This window comes from Triticum urartu, chromosome 5, assembly GCF_003073215.2.
Source record: "Triticum urartu cultivar G1812 chromosome 5, Tu2.1, whole genome shotgun sequence".
NCBI lineage: Eukaryota > Viridiplantae > Streptophyta > Magnoliopsida > Poales > Poaceae > Triticum > Triticum urartu.
Genome location: NC_053026.1, coordinates 496,616,984 through 496,632,850, shown reverse-complemented (window position 1 = coordinate 496,632,850; position 15,867 = coordinate 496,616,984). Strand labels below are relative to the sequence as shown.

Genomic DNA, 15,867 nt, shown 5'->3' with positions numbered 1-15,867 from the left:
CCACACCCCCTCGAAGAGGTGAGGGAGCTCCGCCTCCAAGATGGGGATCGACAGCGGCCGGCGCCGCCGAGATGATCGCCGCAATCCGCCACCAGCGGGGCCTTGGACCTCCCTCGCCCTCCGTCTCCAACGAAAGGGAGGCAGAAGAAGCCCTCCCAGGGATGGCGTGCCCATGATCTGCCAGCCAGAAGAGGCCGCCCCCGCGTGGCGCAGTAAGCCGACACGTGCCCTTCCTCGTGGCAGACGACGCCACAGGGGCTTGAAGTGGCACATATTTTGGTAATGCCCCACCCTACCGCACTTGAAGCACTCCGGCCCGTCGCCTCCTCCACTGGGATCGGAGCGTCAGCCGGACCCTTCGAAGCCGACGGCCCGGCCGCCAGCTGCGCCATGCCACCCCCCTTTTGCTTCTGCTTCTTGGCCACCGGATCCCCGCTCCGCTCACCGCCCGGAGGAAGCTGAGACTCCTTCCTCTTGAGCTCTTTCTTCTGCTCCAGCCCACGGTGCCGATATTCCTCCTTCTTCTTCTTCTTGCGCTCACGTTCCTCTTGCTGCTTTCGCTCTTGCTCCGCAAGCCACCATGGAGGCGGCGGCCCAGCCCCCGTCCCCCGGCGGCCTTCGCGACCTTGGAGAGCGCCTTGCCCGCAGATCGTGCTCGTGCTGTCGATCCGCCGCCGGGATCAGAGGCGACATGGGAGGCTTTTCGCCACGGCGGGAGCCCATCCTCACAACAGTGGCGAACGAGCAAGAAAGAGGTGGGGGAGGGGCAGAACGTAGGAGACGACGGGCAAGGTGCCCGAAGCGCCACACCTGAGAGTGGGATGCAGGAAACCCTAGAGACAGATCTAGGGTTCCTTTTGGCACCCACAGCCACCTATTAATAGGGGTGGACGACCGCGCAACCTCCTCCGCACTGGGCCCGGGCCTAAGCGCAGGCTCACAGCAGGCCACCGGACCAGGTTGGTCAGGCCCAAGCACGGAGGGGCGTCCCTGCACCCCCACAGGCCAAGAGGCAGGCTGGACCGCCGATGGGCCCACCACCCCAATTCCTGGAAGGCTGGGCCACCCTCCTGGCAGCGGGAAACTGGCCCGACCGTCGGCTCCCCGGAAACCCTAGCCAGGACCCGCGGTTCCCCGACACTGGCGGCCCCGCCGTCGCCGCCACCGACCCCTATCGTCTCCGACGAGCTCGCCGGGGCCGGAGGAGGTCCCTCCAACACCAAAACGCGGCGAACCACCTCCGACAGGTCGCACGAGCGGCCCTCAGGACCCGCATCCACCCCCTGCGGCGGACGCCAGATCCGCGGCGCCGGACGACGCCCGCCATGTCCCACCAGGGGCAAATGCTCGCCGGCGACCGGCCACGAAGGAGCCCCCAAGCTCCTCCGCACGGGCGACAAAGTCACCCACCGAGCACCCCGCCGGGGCCTCGGCGAAACACCACCACCATCGCTTACCTCGCTACTTACCTCATCGTCGTCGCCGTCGGAGTTGACCCCCTCCAGAGCCCAGAACCTGCTGCTGGAGAAGGGCGGGGCGAGAGGCCGCCCCCCAGACGGCGCGCTCCACCGCGTGCACCCCTCAGCAGGCCGCACCTCCGTCCAGCCTTCCGCCTCCGCCGCGAGGCAGCGAGCGGCGTCGCCCGCGGAATCGCCCCCCGAGTCGCCAGACCGAAACGCCATCTCGTGTCGACCACGCTCTTCCTCCGTATAGATGGCGAATTTTGGCGCCTCATGTTCGGTTCCTTTGCTTCGCTTTTTGTTTCTGGTTGTCGTGGGTTTTATCGCTAGAGACGAATGAGTTCCTAGGTGGATGCTAAGGAAGTATAGACGTGGGCTTGGGTATAATTCGAGACGACTTGACATTGTTTCAATATTGTTGTGTAGGTTGATGGTTTGGCGCTTTTGTGCTGTCTTGATGTAAAAACAGAGAAATTCTAATTTTGATAGTTTGGCTAATACATCATCCTTTTCTTTCCTTTTGGATGTCTGTGAATTCCGACCTGCCAAATGGGGAAACAAATGCTCAATTTAGTGACCTCACCTCAAAATCTCAAATTCGGTGTTAAACTAACACGATGTATTTTTATCTTCAACCTCTCATAGTTATGTACACCCTGACATCTTACATGTTGTAAAAGTCTTGTTTCATCGATGAAATAGAACAGGGTGGCGAGGTTTCTATATTTCAAAAATAAAATCTTATGGTTATATTATAAATTAGTGCTACCACGCAAGTGGTGATCCCTGTATGCATTACCCGTCTCTATATAGTGATACTGGTTAAATTAACTCATAATCAACTCATAGAATCTGTTGCTATAACGAAAAAGATAACGCCCGAATGTCTGGTACCTGGCTCCTCCTCCCAAACGCTTTACCTACCACTGGTGGTGTAGCATGTACTCCTGCCACGTCACGGAGTACCTTGTCGCACTGGTCCCCTGCCACGCCACGTTTCTCGTACGTTTGGTACGTGTCGCCCCGAACGAGTGGAGACTGCATCGGCACCTTATCCTTTCCCTGCAGGCTCGTCTGCTTCTTTCCAATCCTTCATTTTTAATCAGAGGAGAGTGAGGCGAGCTGGCCGGGCTGCTCTTCGTCGGGGACGTTACCGTTTACTTGCCCGCGCCAACGGCCAGCTACTCGCCGGGATTCGCCGGGGTCGCCGTCTTCTCCGTGCGCCACGCTGACAGGAAGCTGGTCGCCGAGTTCCCGGGGATTCGCCGCGCACCCAGGTACTCCGCCGCCTCCTCAGTAGCTGTCCGAGCGGCGGACCGCGACGCGCGCGCGAGTGTCCAATGGCTCCGGTGGTCCGATGAGCGTGGCTGCCGGCCATGGCCGTGGTCGTGTGCCACTGCCTCTCCCGCTGGAAGCACGGAGGCTCGCGGCCAAGATCCGGGGAGCAGGAGCTCCGTGACGGCGAGCTCCTCTAGGAGCAAGGCGACCACGTACTCCAAGAGCACGACGACGACAAGCTTTGAGGCTCCTTCTGGCAACCTTAACGAGGAGGAGGGTGGCAGCTGGATGAGGATTAAAATCACGCTGGAGGCAGCGTGCTGTCCGCTGACTACACAGCCGGCGCCCCCTGATCTTCAGGACGGCGGCGGCGCGGCGGCTGGACCTCCCTGCCAGCCTGCCCGGCCAAACTCCACAAGCTGCAGCTCACGGTCACGGATCCAATCCAGGAAACTTCCTGCCAGCTAGTGCCATGGTTCCCCCACGGAATGAGCAGGTGAATTCCTTGCTATTACTTAGAACTGCTTTCTTCTTTCTTCATTCTCCTATTACAGAAGCTACACCATATGGTTGTTTGATGATCTGCTAATTCTTCATGGCAATGTGGTTCGTCAATAGCCATTAGCGGTACATGCACGTGTGTTGAGTTTAATTTCAGTTATAGTTTTGACTTAGTCACTTAGTGGTCACTTGCTTTGTCGATCTTTGCCAATGGAGTTTGGAATGCTCATATGATTTCCATTCGAAAAGTTTCCGAAATAGGAGGAACTTGGCAGCCATGCCATTGGTGACCTTCAGATAAGGTGTTGTTCCATGCATTGTGCTTATCTTGCCAAGAACAAAAGAAGTGCTTACTCTGCGTCATGTTATAATTTCTGATTCAGTAAACAAGTGGTCATGTATCTGGAGGAACGAGGAAGACGGACAGGAGGAGTTTGGTGCCAATTCTACAGGCGTAGAGGATTTTCCTTTGGACTATTATCAGGGCTGTTTGTAGTATTAATAGAATTATTATAAGGGAGAGAAAGGACGACCATTGGATTCTAACGGACGACAGATTCTGCCTGCTACAGCATCTGTACAGTAACAAATGTACAACAGAGGAGCCCAACCCATTGTGTCATGTGTATAGCACTGCTGTTTTCAGACCCTCCCAGCCCTGACGTGGTCTCTCCCTTACCCATGTTGCAGCGACTGTGCTGTAGGCTATAGCATTGCCGCCGGTGTTGAACTTGACGGGTATGTGCTGCTCACTGGCAAGTTGAGCGCACGGGGCAGGTTCGTGGTGTCCGGGGACCTCCCCGTCGACAGCACAGGAGGGTGGTGCTCGAGGAATCGCGCAAGTTTCTTTTCACAAACCATGTGCTCAAGATGGAGGACGGCATTGTTTCATACCTCATCGTTTTATGCGAGCATTGGATTGAACTTTCAGGGCATGAACTCTGAAGCTGTTCATGAGCTTCCTCCACCAATTAGACCAATGCTATGTAATTACTGGAGCTCTGAAGCTACAATTACGGGATCCAATCTTTTTAGACCCTTGACATCACATACCTCACTCGATGTGTTAATGTTGTTCTATATATACCTGACATAGCATTTTAACCATGCTATAAAACTAAATTTACCATGCTACAAAGTAAACTTGCCATGTTAGTTCACATAATGAATCCTTTGTGCAGGGAGTTCTAGCGACGCATTATACAAGGAGCTATGGCATGCTTGGGCTAGGCCGTTGATCACAGTGCCTCGCCAAGGTGAAAGGATTTACTACTTTCCGCATGTTTATATTGGAACAGGTATGTCTCACCGCATTGGTGTTTGCTCTTCTTGATGCCCTATAACCAATGAATGAATTTGCTACTCAACACAAACAGTAGCTATTTGTGTTATGGACATTGCTTTGTTCTTGTGTTATAAATGACAATATGACTTTGTTTATGCGGAATAATCATCCAGGTATTTAAAGTTCATCCACGTACATATTTAGAACCTGATATTCTCTAGTGTGGTCATGTATTAGTTGAAAAATGAATATCCATCATAGGGTACCACCTTACATACAGTGCTTCCAGCCTTACAGGCCTCACCAGAAGGCCCTTTGCCCAGCTTCACTGTGATGACTAACTTACTACTTGACAAACATCTTTGCTAACTGATAAAAGCAACAACATAGGTAAATAAACTCATTTTCACATGTTATGACAAAATGGTTTCTTCCAGCTCACAAAAAAACAAAGAAAACATAGTACTAATACATAGAGAGACTGTATAATTGTTAAGGCTACTTTAGGAATTAATTTGGGAATAGACTGAACATATCAGGATATACACGAGTTGACTGCGAAGAAAAGAAATCATCATCTACTAATACTGTACTAAATGAACATTATCCATTCACATCTCCAGTATTGTACTATTATACATGACAGAGAATGACTAACATTACTCGTTCTTCTCTTAAAGCTGTCAAGAAAATACAGTCAGTAGAAAAGTTAGAAGGATATTGAGCACTAAACTCCAGTTATCAATACACCGGACTGTCTACCGATCTCCAACCGGTTAATTTAAGAATCATCACATTTACCAATAAGGGGGCAATTGTCTGTAAGATGTGATTTTCTTGCATGCATTTCATAGATAAATATGTGCATAAAAGTTAGGACTTGCCTACATACCTGGATATTTACATTCACATAGAGACAATATATCTTCAATTCACATGTAGGACACAAGAATGTATAGTCACAAACTCACAATTCCATGGCAGCAAAAATCTTCAATAATCTGTGAACTCCATAAACAACGATATTATAGATCTCTTGTTTTGTTGATATATTGACATATAGAAGAAGGAGATGTAGTCTACAGGAGAGAAGCAACCATCAATGGTGTTAATGTCACCGCTCCATAGTACCATCGGTCCAAAGGCACTCAAGTAAAAATCAAAACACAAAAACGACAAATGGCACTGGGAGTTTGGAGCCCGCCCATCTGATTTAGATGATCTGGGAAAGAGCAATGATTTTGCCCTCTTGTGGATTTAAAATACAATTAGAAAAGTTCACTGAACTGATGAATGGGTGTTTTAAGCTCACCCAACTTCCTTAGTTTTGAAAATGAACAAATCCCTCTCAAAACATGATTTAATACATCATATTTATGCAGACATTGCCAATTCAATTTTCTGGTACGCATTTGTTTAAAAATAGGAATATATATATATATATATATAGGAAAATGGGTTAGTACTCTCAGGAGTATGTACTCCCATGCCACATGTCGCTCATTGCTTCAATGCCGATTTTTAAATTGCTTTATCATTTAATTAAAGAGATAACAACCAGATAATATCCACACACACGCACTGTTTTAAAATTTGTTAGCCCGTCCAGGTTAATAGGGACTCTGGTAGCTCACAGATCGCGTGCATAGTAGATGCCCTCAACGACAACTCTGTTTGACATCACATCCTCGTGTAACAAACAAACGGAGACGGCACCGGCCATGGCCATGGCGACGGCGACGGGAACGGCGGCGATCATGGTTGGGGACAGCACCGGCGACGACGCAGCAACACAGCAAACGACGTCGGCGAAGCCACCGATGCCGGAGACGGAGACGACACCGGTGATGGAAGCAGCCACGGCAAGGGCAACCGCGACGAGATGCGGCTATGTAACGTCCCTTGGCCTGACCAGCGACGGCGGCGGCAGCGACATCGTCGACGAGGACATCACCACCAACGACAAACATATGCAGCTATCTTCCCTTGGCCTGGCCAGCTACTGCGACGGGGATCGTGACGGCATCGCCGATGGGCGACATCACCGGCGATGACAACAGATGCGGCTTCTTCATCTCATCATCGACGCATGGATATTCTTGTATTGATTTCCATGCATTCATTGTAATTGATATCTCACGAGCTAGTTCAATGAAACAGTATAATCCATCCATGCATGCCATGGCGACCAAGATGGAGGCATGCGCATTGCTAGCGTTTCCATCATCAACACACATCGGCGCTCACACGCGTGGCAATACACAGCCGCGGTTCTTGCTGATGTGCAGAATACACATGCATGCGTGCGTACCTGACATGCATGCCTAACATATTGTTTTATTTTACATGATACCTAACATGTTGTTTGTTGTGACTTGTAAAGCTCGGAGAAGCCAAATCATATTGCTTTTGATCGGTGGCAAAGTTATATGTAATGGAAGTATATATCCTCTGATGATGGGTAGTAGTTATACGAAACGTAAGTAAAGCTCCTCAGAGTATATAACCACATTGTCATTGAGATGAATATAATCGTACATGCACAGAATGCATGCATATACTCATATTTGGTGAATAATACACTGCTGTATTTCGCAAGTGTAAACTCCTTTTGAATTTACGAGTATGACATACTTGTTTTGGTAATTACCGGAAGTTTATACTTCCTCGTGAAATATTAGTATATACGACTTCCTTGCATGATGATCATAATATATACTTGAAAAGGTAGTATATTTATTCACACATGATTTTATGTTTAGAAAATCTAGTACATACTTCGTGTAAAAGATGAAGTATAAACTTCCTCATGAAAGATGTCACGTATACTCTCCCATAAAATATGTAGTATATACTTCCTAAAAAAATGTTGTTGTACATATCTCGCGCAAAATGAAGTATATACTTCCAAAAAACATGTCGTGTATACACTCCCATAAAGGGTGAATATAGTTCCTAAAAAATGTTGTTGTATATACCCTCTCTCTCAAAGAAAAGAAGTATATACTTAAAAAAAAGTTGTACACACACTCTCATAAAAGATGAAGTATATACTTCCTAAAAAATGTTGTATATGTACTCACACAAATATAAAGTATATACTTCCTAAAAAATATTGTATATGTACTCACACAAAATATAAAGTATATACTTCCTCATAAAATATGTAGTAGATACACGCAAAAAATAAAAATAAAAAAGTATCATACACCTGCTGTTAAGGAGAGAATATAATCCGGCCGGACGTCAACAACCTTATCCCCTAAAGCAATCTATGAGCACCCACACGCTCCTTTATTTTAGGGATTTGCTACACATGCAAACAAACTAGCTACGGAGTATTTTGTTTTGCTAATTAGCACGGTTGTTACTTGCTGCTATCGGGTATATACCTGCCTTACTCGCTAAACCTCATTATATATATGCAGGAGTATATATCAGAAAGCATGGTAGAGTTCTTTTGTTATTAAAATGCTCTCTCTTGTGAGTTTAATAGTAGTTTAGGATAAAATCCTGGATCGCTACACCAGTCAAGTTGAGCGTTAGATGGCTTCAAAGATCCAGCTGATGGTGATAAACTGATGATGCACAGTCAGTTTCCTCATCAGGACAAAGCTTACACGCAGCCCGGGCCAATTGGGCTGATCAGAAAGGCAAAAGAAATCGAAACCCACCCTATTAGACTTCCTACACACAAGCACTGACACTTCAACACTAGTAGAAAAAGGATCAAACGTGAAGCACATTAGTGCCGGTTTAAATTTAAGCCGGCACTAATGTGTCCATTAGTGCCGGTTCCAACGGCTAGCCGGGCCGCTCTCATTAGTACCGGTTCGTGGCGAACCTTTAGCACTGGTTCGTGCTACGAACCGGTACTAATGAGAGTGGTGGCAGGATGTTGTCAGTTTGGGGCCCCTCCAGCACCTTTAGTACCGGGGTTGTATCACGAACCGGTACTAAAGGTCGTCCTACATAGACCCTTCGTCCACCCGAGCTCGCTCTGTTCTTCCCCTTTCCCCTCTCCTCTCTGTTCTTTTCCCTCTTCCTCTCAAGCTCATCACACATTTTGCCCAAAATTTGTCAAGATTTGAAGGCCCCCATCCATTCAAATGATCACAAAGGTTAGCAACTTTTCCTTTCATCTCTCATTGCTAGATTAGCTCGTGCAATGCTTTATATAGTGATTGATTTTTGAGTTTAGTAATTTGGGAGGAATTATATATATGTGCTAGTATTTGATTTATATGCAATTTGAGGTCAAAAATAACACTTAGTTTGCATATGTAGGTGTGGTTTACTTAGTACCTTCTAAATCTCCGTCGTAACCACCGTCGATCGCTCGCAACGTCCCGTCGCCGGCACCACCTTGTGGTGAGCCTCTTGTTCATGAAGTTTTATATAAAAAATTGATGTTTGTGTGATTTGGATATATAGTTACTCGTATAATTATCTTACCCATACGTTGTTTGTTATACATAGTGCCATGGTTTTGATATCCGTCCCCGTCGGCCCTCGTCCGGGTTATGATTCGGATGTGGTATATTCTCTTTTAAAACTATTCATTGCATTTCGTGTTTATGACAAATTATGCCCATCAAGTTGACATAGATATTTGTATGTAGGAGGTAGTTGAACCGGAAATTCCAACCGACCCTATTGTCGAGAGGTTAAATTTAGTTGAAAGAGAAAACGAGGATTTGAAGGAAAAATTGAAAAGAATTGAGGGGGAGAAGATGGAATTGGAGTTGCATGTTGCCGATGTCATCGATGATCACAAGATTAAGATGGAGAAAATGCGCTTGAAGATTAGAAAGATTAGAAAATATGCCATTCATAGTGAGGCTTGGTATCATTATGCTGTTGGATCAATTGTTACCTTAGTTGCGATCTTGATCGCATTTGTTGTTGCATTTAAATTCTTTAGCTAGAGAGTTATTTGTTTGTTGCATTTAAGTGTTGTATGATCTTTATGTATGAACTTTATGTATTGTATTAATTTGATGTTTTCGGTGCTGTGTATTGAAGATGAGCCGGCAATGGATGTACGATGACCGATGCTCTCCCGAGTTCATTAATGGCGTGCGTACTTTTCTGCTTGCGGCTGAGGCAAACAAGCGAGCGGATGGTTTTATGCCTTGTCCATGTGCTGGCTGTAAGAATGGTCACAATTACTCTACGTCAAGAACCATTCACGTCCACCTGTTTGAGTCCGGTTTCATGCCCCACTATAATGTTTGGACCAAGCATGGAGAAAGAGGGGTTATGATGGAAGACAATGAAGAAGAAGAGGACGACGACAGCTATCCTGGCCATGGGTTCCCTGAATACGATGATACAACAATGAGGGAAGAAGCTGAGCCGGTAATGCGGGAAGAAGCTGAGCCGGCAATGCGGGAAGAAGCTGAAGAAGAGGCATCGGATGAGCCCGTTGATGATCTAGGTCGGGCCATTGCCGATGCAAAGAGAAACTGCGCAAGTGATTTGGAGAAGAAGAAGTTGCAGCGCATGTTAGAGGATCACAAAAAATTGTTGTACCCGAATTGCGTAGGTGACAAGAAAAAGCTGGGCACCACACTGGAATTGCTGCAATGGAAGGCAGAGAATGGTGTATCTGACAAGGGATTTGGAAAGTTGCTGGTAATGATAAAGGATATGCTTCCAAAGGACAACGAATTGCCCGAGAGTACGTACGAAGCAAAGAAGGCTGTCTGCCCTCTAGGGTTAGAGGTGCAGAAGATACATGCATGCCCTAATGATTGCATCCTCTACCGCGGTGAGTACGAGGATTTGAACGCTTGCCCGGTATGTGGTGCATTGCGCTATAAGATCAGCCGCGATGACCCTGGTGATGTCGAGGGCGAGCGCCCCAGGAAGAAGATTCCTGCCAAGGTGATGTGGTATGCTCCTATAATACCACGGTTGAAACGTTTGTTCCAAAACAAAGAGCATGCCAAGGCGATGCGATGGCACAGAGAAGACCGTAAGAAAGACGGAAAGTTGAGAGTACCCGCTGACGGGTCGCAGTGGAGAAAAATCGAAAGAAAGTACGGGAAGGAGTTTGCAGATGACGCAAGGAACGTATGGTTTGGTCTAAGCGCAGATGGCATTAATCCTTTTGGGGAGCAGAGCAGCAACCATAGCACCTGGCCTGTGACTCAAAAAAAAAAAAAAAAAAAAAAAAAAAAAAACCAATAAAAAACAAAAAAAAAAAACAAAAAAAAAAAAAAAAAAAAAAAAAAAAATGTTTGTATAACCTTCCTCCTTGGTTGTGCATGAAGCGGAAGTTCATTATGATGCCAGTGCTCATCCAAGGCCCTAAGCAACCCGGCAACGACATTGATGTGTACCTAAGGCCATTAGTTGAAGAACTCTTACAACTGTGGAATGGAACAGGTGTACGTGCGTGGGATGAGCACATGGGGGAAGAATTTGACCTAAAGGCGTTGCTGTTCGTGACCATCAATGATTGGCCTGCTCTCAGTAACCTTTCAGGACAGACAAACAAGGGATACCGCGCATGCACGCACTGTTTGGACGATACCGACAGTATATATTTGGCTAATTGTAAGAAGAATGTGTACCTGGGACATCGTCGATTTCTTCCGAGCAGGCATCCCGTAAGAAAGAAAGGCAAGCATTTCAAAGGTGAGGCGGATCACCGGACGAAGCCTCGCCACCGTACTGGTGCTGATGTACATGATATGGTCAAGGATTTGAAGGTGGTCTTTGGAAAGGGTCCTGGTGGACAACCTGTTCCGAATGACGCTGACGGACGCGCACCCATGTGGAAGAAGAAATCTATATTTTGGGACCTGCCCTATTGGAAAGACCTAGAGGTCCGCTCCGCAATCGACGTGATGCACGTGACGAAGAATCTTTGTGTGACCCTGCTTGGCTTCTTGGGCGTGTATGGGAAGACAAAAGATACACCTGAGGCAGGGAGGACCAGCAACGTATGCACGGAAAAGACGGCATACATCAGGGTCATGCAAGCTACGCTCTTACCAAAGAAGAGAAGGAAATCTTCTTTGAATGCCTGCTCAGTATTAAGGTACCGTCTGGCTTCTCGTCGAATATAAAGGGAATAATAAACATGGCAGAGAAAAAGTTCCAGAACCTAAAGTCTCATGACTGCCACGTGATTATGACGCAACTGCTTCCGGTTGCATTGAGGGGGCTTCTACCGGAAAACGTTCGATTAGCCATTGTGAAGCTATGTGCATTTCTCAATGCAATCTCTCAGAAGGTAATCGATCCAGAAATCATACCAAGGTTAGAGAATGATTTGATGCAATGTCTTGTCAGTTTCGAGTTGGTGTTCCTGTTGGAAATATGCCCTAGAGGCAATAATAAATTAGTTATTATTATTATATTTCATTGTTCATGATAATCGTTTATTATCCATACTATAATTGTATTGATAGGAAACTCAGATACATGTGTGAATACATAGACAACACCATGTCCCTAGTAAGCCTCTAGTTGACTAGCTCGTTGATCAATGGATGGTTACAGTTTCCTGACCATGGACATTGGATGTCGTTGATAACGGGATCACATCATTAGGAGAAAGATGTGATGGACGAGACCTAATCCTAAGCCTAGCACAAAGATCGTGTAGTTCGTATGCTAAAGTTTTTCTAATGTCAAGTATCATTTCCTTAGACCATGAGATTGTGCAACTTCCGGATACCGTAGGAGTGCTTAGGGTGTACCAAACGTCACAACGTAACTGGGTGGCTATAAAGGTTCACTACAGGTATCTCCGAAAGTGTCTGTTGGGTTGGCACGAATCGAGACTGGGATTTGTCACTCCGTGTAAACGGAGAGGTATCTCTGGGCCCACTCGGTAGGACATCATCAATATGCGCAATGTGACCCAAAGAGTTGATCACAGGATGATGTGTTACGGAACGAGTAAAGAGACTTGCCGGTAACGAGATTGAACTAGGTATTGGATTCCGACGATCGAATCTCGGGCAAGTAACATACCGATAGACAAAGGGAATTGTATACGGGATTGATTAAGTCCTTGACATCGTGGTTCATCCGATGAGATCATCGTGGAACATGTGGGAGCCAACATGGGTATCCAGATCCCGCTGTTGGTTATTGACCGGAGAACGTCTCGGTCATGTCTGCATGTCTCCCGAACCCGTAGGGTCTACACACTTAAGGTTCGATGACGCTAGGGTTATAAGGAAGCTTGTATGTGTTACCGAATGTTGTTCGGAGTCCCGGATGAGATCCCGGACATCACGAGAGTTCCGGAATGGTCCGGAGGTAAAGATTTATACGTAGGAAGTCCTGTTTCGGCCATCGGGACAAGTTTCGGGGTCATCGGTATTGTACCGGGACCACCGGAAGGGTCCCGGGGGCCCACCGGGTGGGGCCACCTACCCCGGGGGGGCCACATGGGCTGTAGGGGGTGCGCCTTGGCCTACATGGGCCAAGGGAACCAGCCCCAAGAGGCCCATGCGCCTGGGGAAACCCTAAAGGAAGAGTCCCAGCAGGGGAAGGCACCTCCTAGGTGCCTTGGGGGGGAGGACTCCTCCCCTGGCCGCCGCCCCCTTGGAGATTGGATCTCCTAGGGGCTGGCGCACCCCCCCTTGGGATCCCTATATATAGTGGGGTAGGAGGGCCTCTCAAACACACCTTTTGCCTTTGGTGCAGCCCCTCCTCTCCCAAGTTCTCTCTCTTCTGCGGTGCTTGGCGAAGCCCTGCAGGATTGCCACGCTCCTCCATCACCACCACGCCGTTGTGCTGCTGCTGGATGGAGTCTTCCTCAACCTCTCCCTCTCTCCTTGCTGGATCAAGGCATGGGAGACGTCACCGGGCTGTACGTGTGTTGAACGCGGAGGTGCCGTCCGTTCGGCACTTGGTCATCGGTGATTTGAATCACGACGAGTACGACTCCATCAACCCCGTTCACTTGAACGCTTCCGCTTAGCGATCTACAAGGGTATGTAGATGCACTCTCCTTCCCCTCGTTGCTAGTCTCTCCATAGATAGATCTTGGTGACACGTAGGAAAATTTGAATTTCTGCTACGTTCCCCAACAGTGGCATCATGAGCTAGGTCTATGCGTAGTTTCTATGCACGAGTAGAACACAAAGTAGTTGTGGGTGTTGATTTTGTTCAATATGCTTGCCGTTACTAGTCTTATCTTGATTCGGCGGCATCGTGGGATGAAGCGGCCCGGACCGACCTTACACGTACTCTTACATGAGACTGGTTCCACCGACTGACATGCACTAGATGCATAAGGTGGCTAGCGGGTGTCTGTCTCTCCTACTTTAGTCGGATCGGATTCGATGAAAAGGGTCCTTATGAAGGGTAAATAGCAATTGGCATATCACGTTGTGGTTTTTGCGTAGGTAAGAAACGTTCTTGCTAGAAACCCATAGCTGCCACGTAAAACATGCAAACAACAATTAGAGGACGTCTAACTTGTTTTTGCAGGGTATGCTATGTGATGTGATATGGCCAAAGGATGTGATGAATGATATATGTGATGTATGAGATTGATCATGTTCTTGTCAAGGGAATCATGACTTGCATGTCGATGACGAGACAACTTCAAGAAGACACGATGATGGAGATCATGATGATGGAGATCATGGTGTCATGCCGGTGACAAGATGATCATGGAGCCCCAAGATGGAGATTAAAGGAGCTATATGATATTGGCCATATCATGTCACTATTATTTGATTGCATATGATGTTTATCATGTTTATACATCTTATTTGCTTAGAACGACGGTAGTAAATAAGATGATCCCTCATTAAAATTTCAAGAAGTGTTCTCCCCTAACTGTGCACCGTTGCTACAGTTCATCGTTTCTAAGCACCACGTGTTAATCGGGTGTGATGGATCCTTACGTTCACATACAACGGGTGTAAGACAGTTTTACACATGCAAAAACACTTAGGGTTAACTTGACGAGCCTAGCATGTACAGACATGGCCTTGGAACACAGAAGACCGAAAGGTCGAGCATGAGTCGTATAGAAGATACGATCAACATGAAGATGTTCACCGACGTTGACTAGTCCGTCTCACGCATAGATCGGACACGGCCTAGTTGACTCGGATCATGTAATCACTTAGATGACTAGAGGGATGTCTATCTAAGTGGGAGTTCATAAGATGAACTTAATTATCCTGAACATAGTCAAAAAGGATTTTGCAAATTATGTCGTAGCTCGCGTTTCAGTTCTACTGTTTAGATATGTTCCTAGAAAAAAATTAGTTGAAAGTTGATAGTAGCAATTATGCGGACTAGGTCCGTAAACTGAGGATTGTCCTCAATGCTTCTTAGAAGGCTTATGTCCTTAATGCACCGCTCAGTGTGCTGAACCTCGAACGTTGTCTGTGGATGTTGGCGAACATCTGACATACACATTTTGATAACTACGTGATAGTTCAGTTAAACGGTTTAGAGTTGAGGCACCGAAGACGGTTTTGAAACGTCGCGAAACATATGAGATGTTTCGAGGGCTGAAATTGGGATTTCAGGCTCGTGCCCACGTCAAGAGGTATAAGACCTCCGACGATTTTCTTAGCCTGCAAACTAAGGGAGAAAAGCTCAATTGTTGAGCTTGTGCTCAGATTGTCTGAGTACAACAATCATTTGAATCGAGTGGGAGTTGATCTTCCAGATGAGATAGTGATGTTTCTCCGAAGTCATTACCACCAAGCTGCTAGAGCTTCGTGATGAACTATAATATATCAGGGACATATATGATGATCCTTGAGATATTCGCGATGTTTGACACCGCAAAAGTAGAAATCAAGAAGGAGCATCAATTGTTGATGGTTGGTGAAACCACTAGTTTCAAGAAGGGCAAGGGAACAAAGGGATACTTCATGAAACGGCAATTCAGCTGCTGCTCTAGTGAAGAAACCCAAGGTTGAACCCAAACCCGAGACTGAGTGCTTCTGTAATAAGGGGAACAGCCACTGGAGCAGAATTACCCTAGATACTTGGTAGATGAGAAGGCTGGCAAGGTCGATAGAAGTATATTGGATATACATTGTGTTGATGTGTACTTTACTAGTACTCCTAGTAGCACCAGGGTATTAGATACCGGTTTGGTTGCTAAGTGTTAGTAACTCGAAATAAAAGCTACGGAATAAACGGAGACTAGCTAAAGGTGAGCTGACGATATGTGTTGGAAGTATTTCCAATGTTGATATGATCAAGCATCGCACGCTCCCTCTACCATCGAGATTGGTGTTTGCGTTGAGCATAGACATGATTGGATTATGTCTATCGCAATACGGTTATTCATTTAAGGAGAATAATGGTTACTCTGTTTATTTGAATAATACCTTCAAT

The 15,867-nt window shown here is 46.9% G+C and overlaps 1 long non-coding RNA gene across 2 annotated transcripts; it reads left to right on the top strand.

The window, feature by feature from the left end:
• The first annotated feature begins 2,424 nt into the window (after positions 1-2,424).
• Positions 2,425-6,974, top strand: LOC125510093. 2 transcript variants are annotated; one of them, XR_007284480.1, is made up of 3 exons: positions 3,071-3,234; positions 4,421-4,537; positions 6,134-6,974. It is a non-coding gene; the product is annotated as an uncharacterized LOC125510093 (long non-coding RNA). The 2 variants fall into 2 exon arrangements; XR_007284479.1 differs by having other exon boundaries at positions 2,425-3,234; positions 4,421-6,974.
• Positions 6,975-15,867: the final 8,893 nt, after the last annotated feature.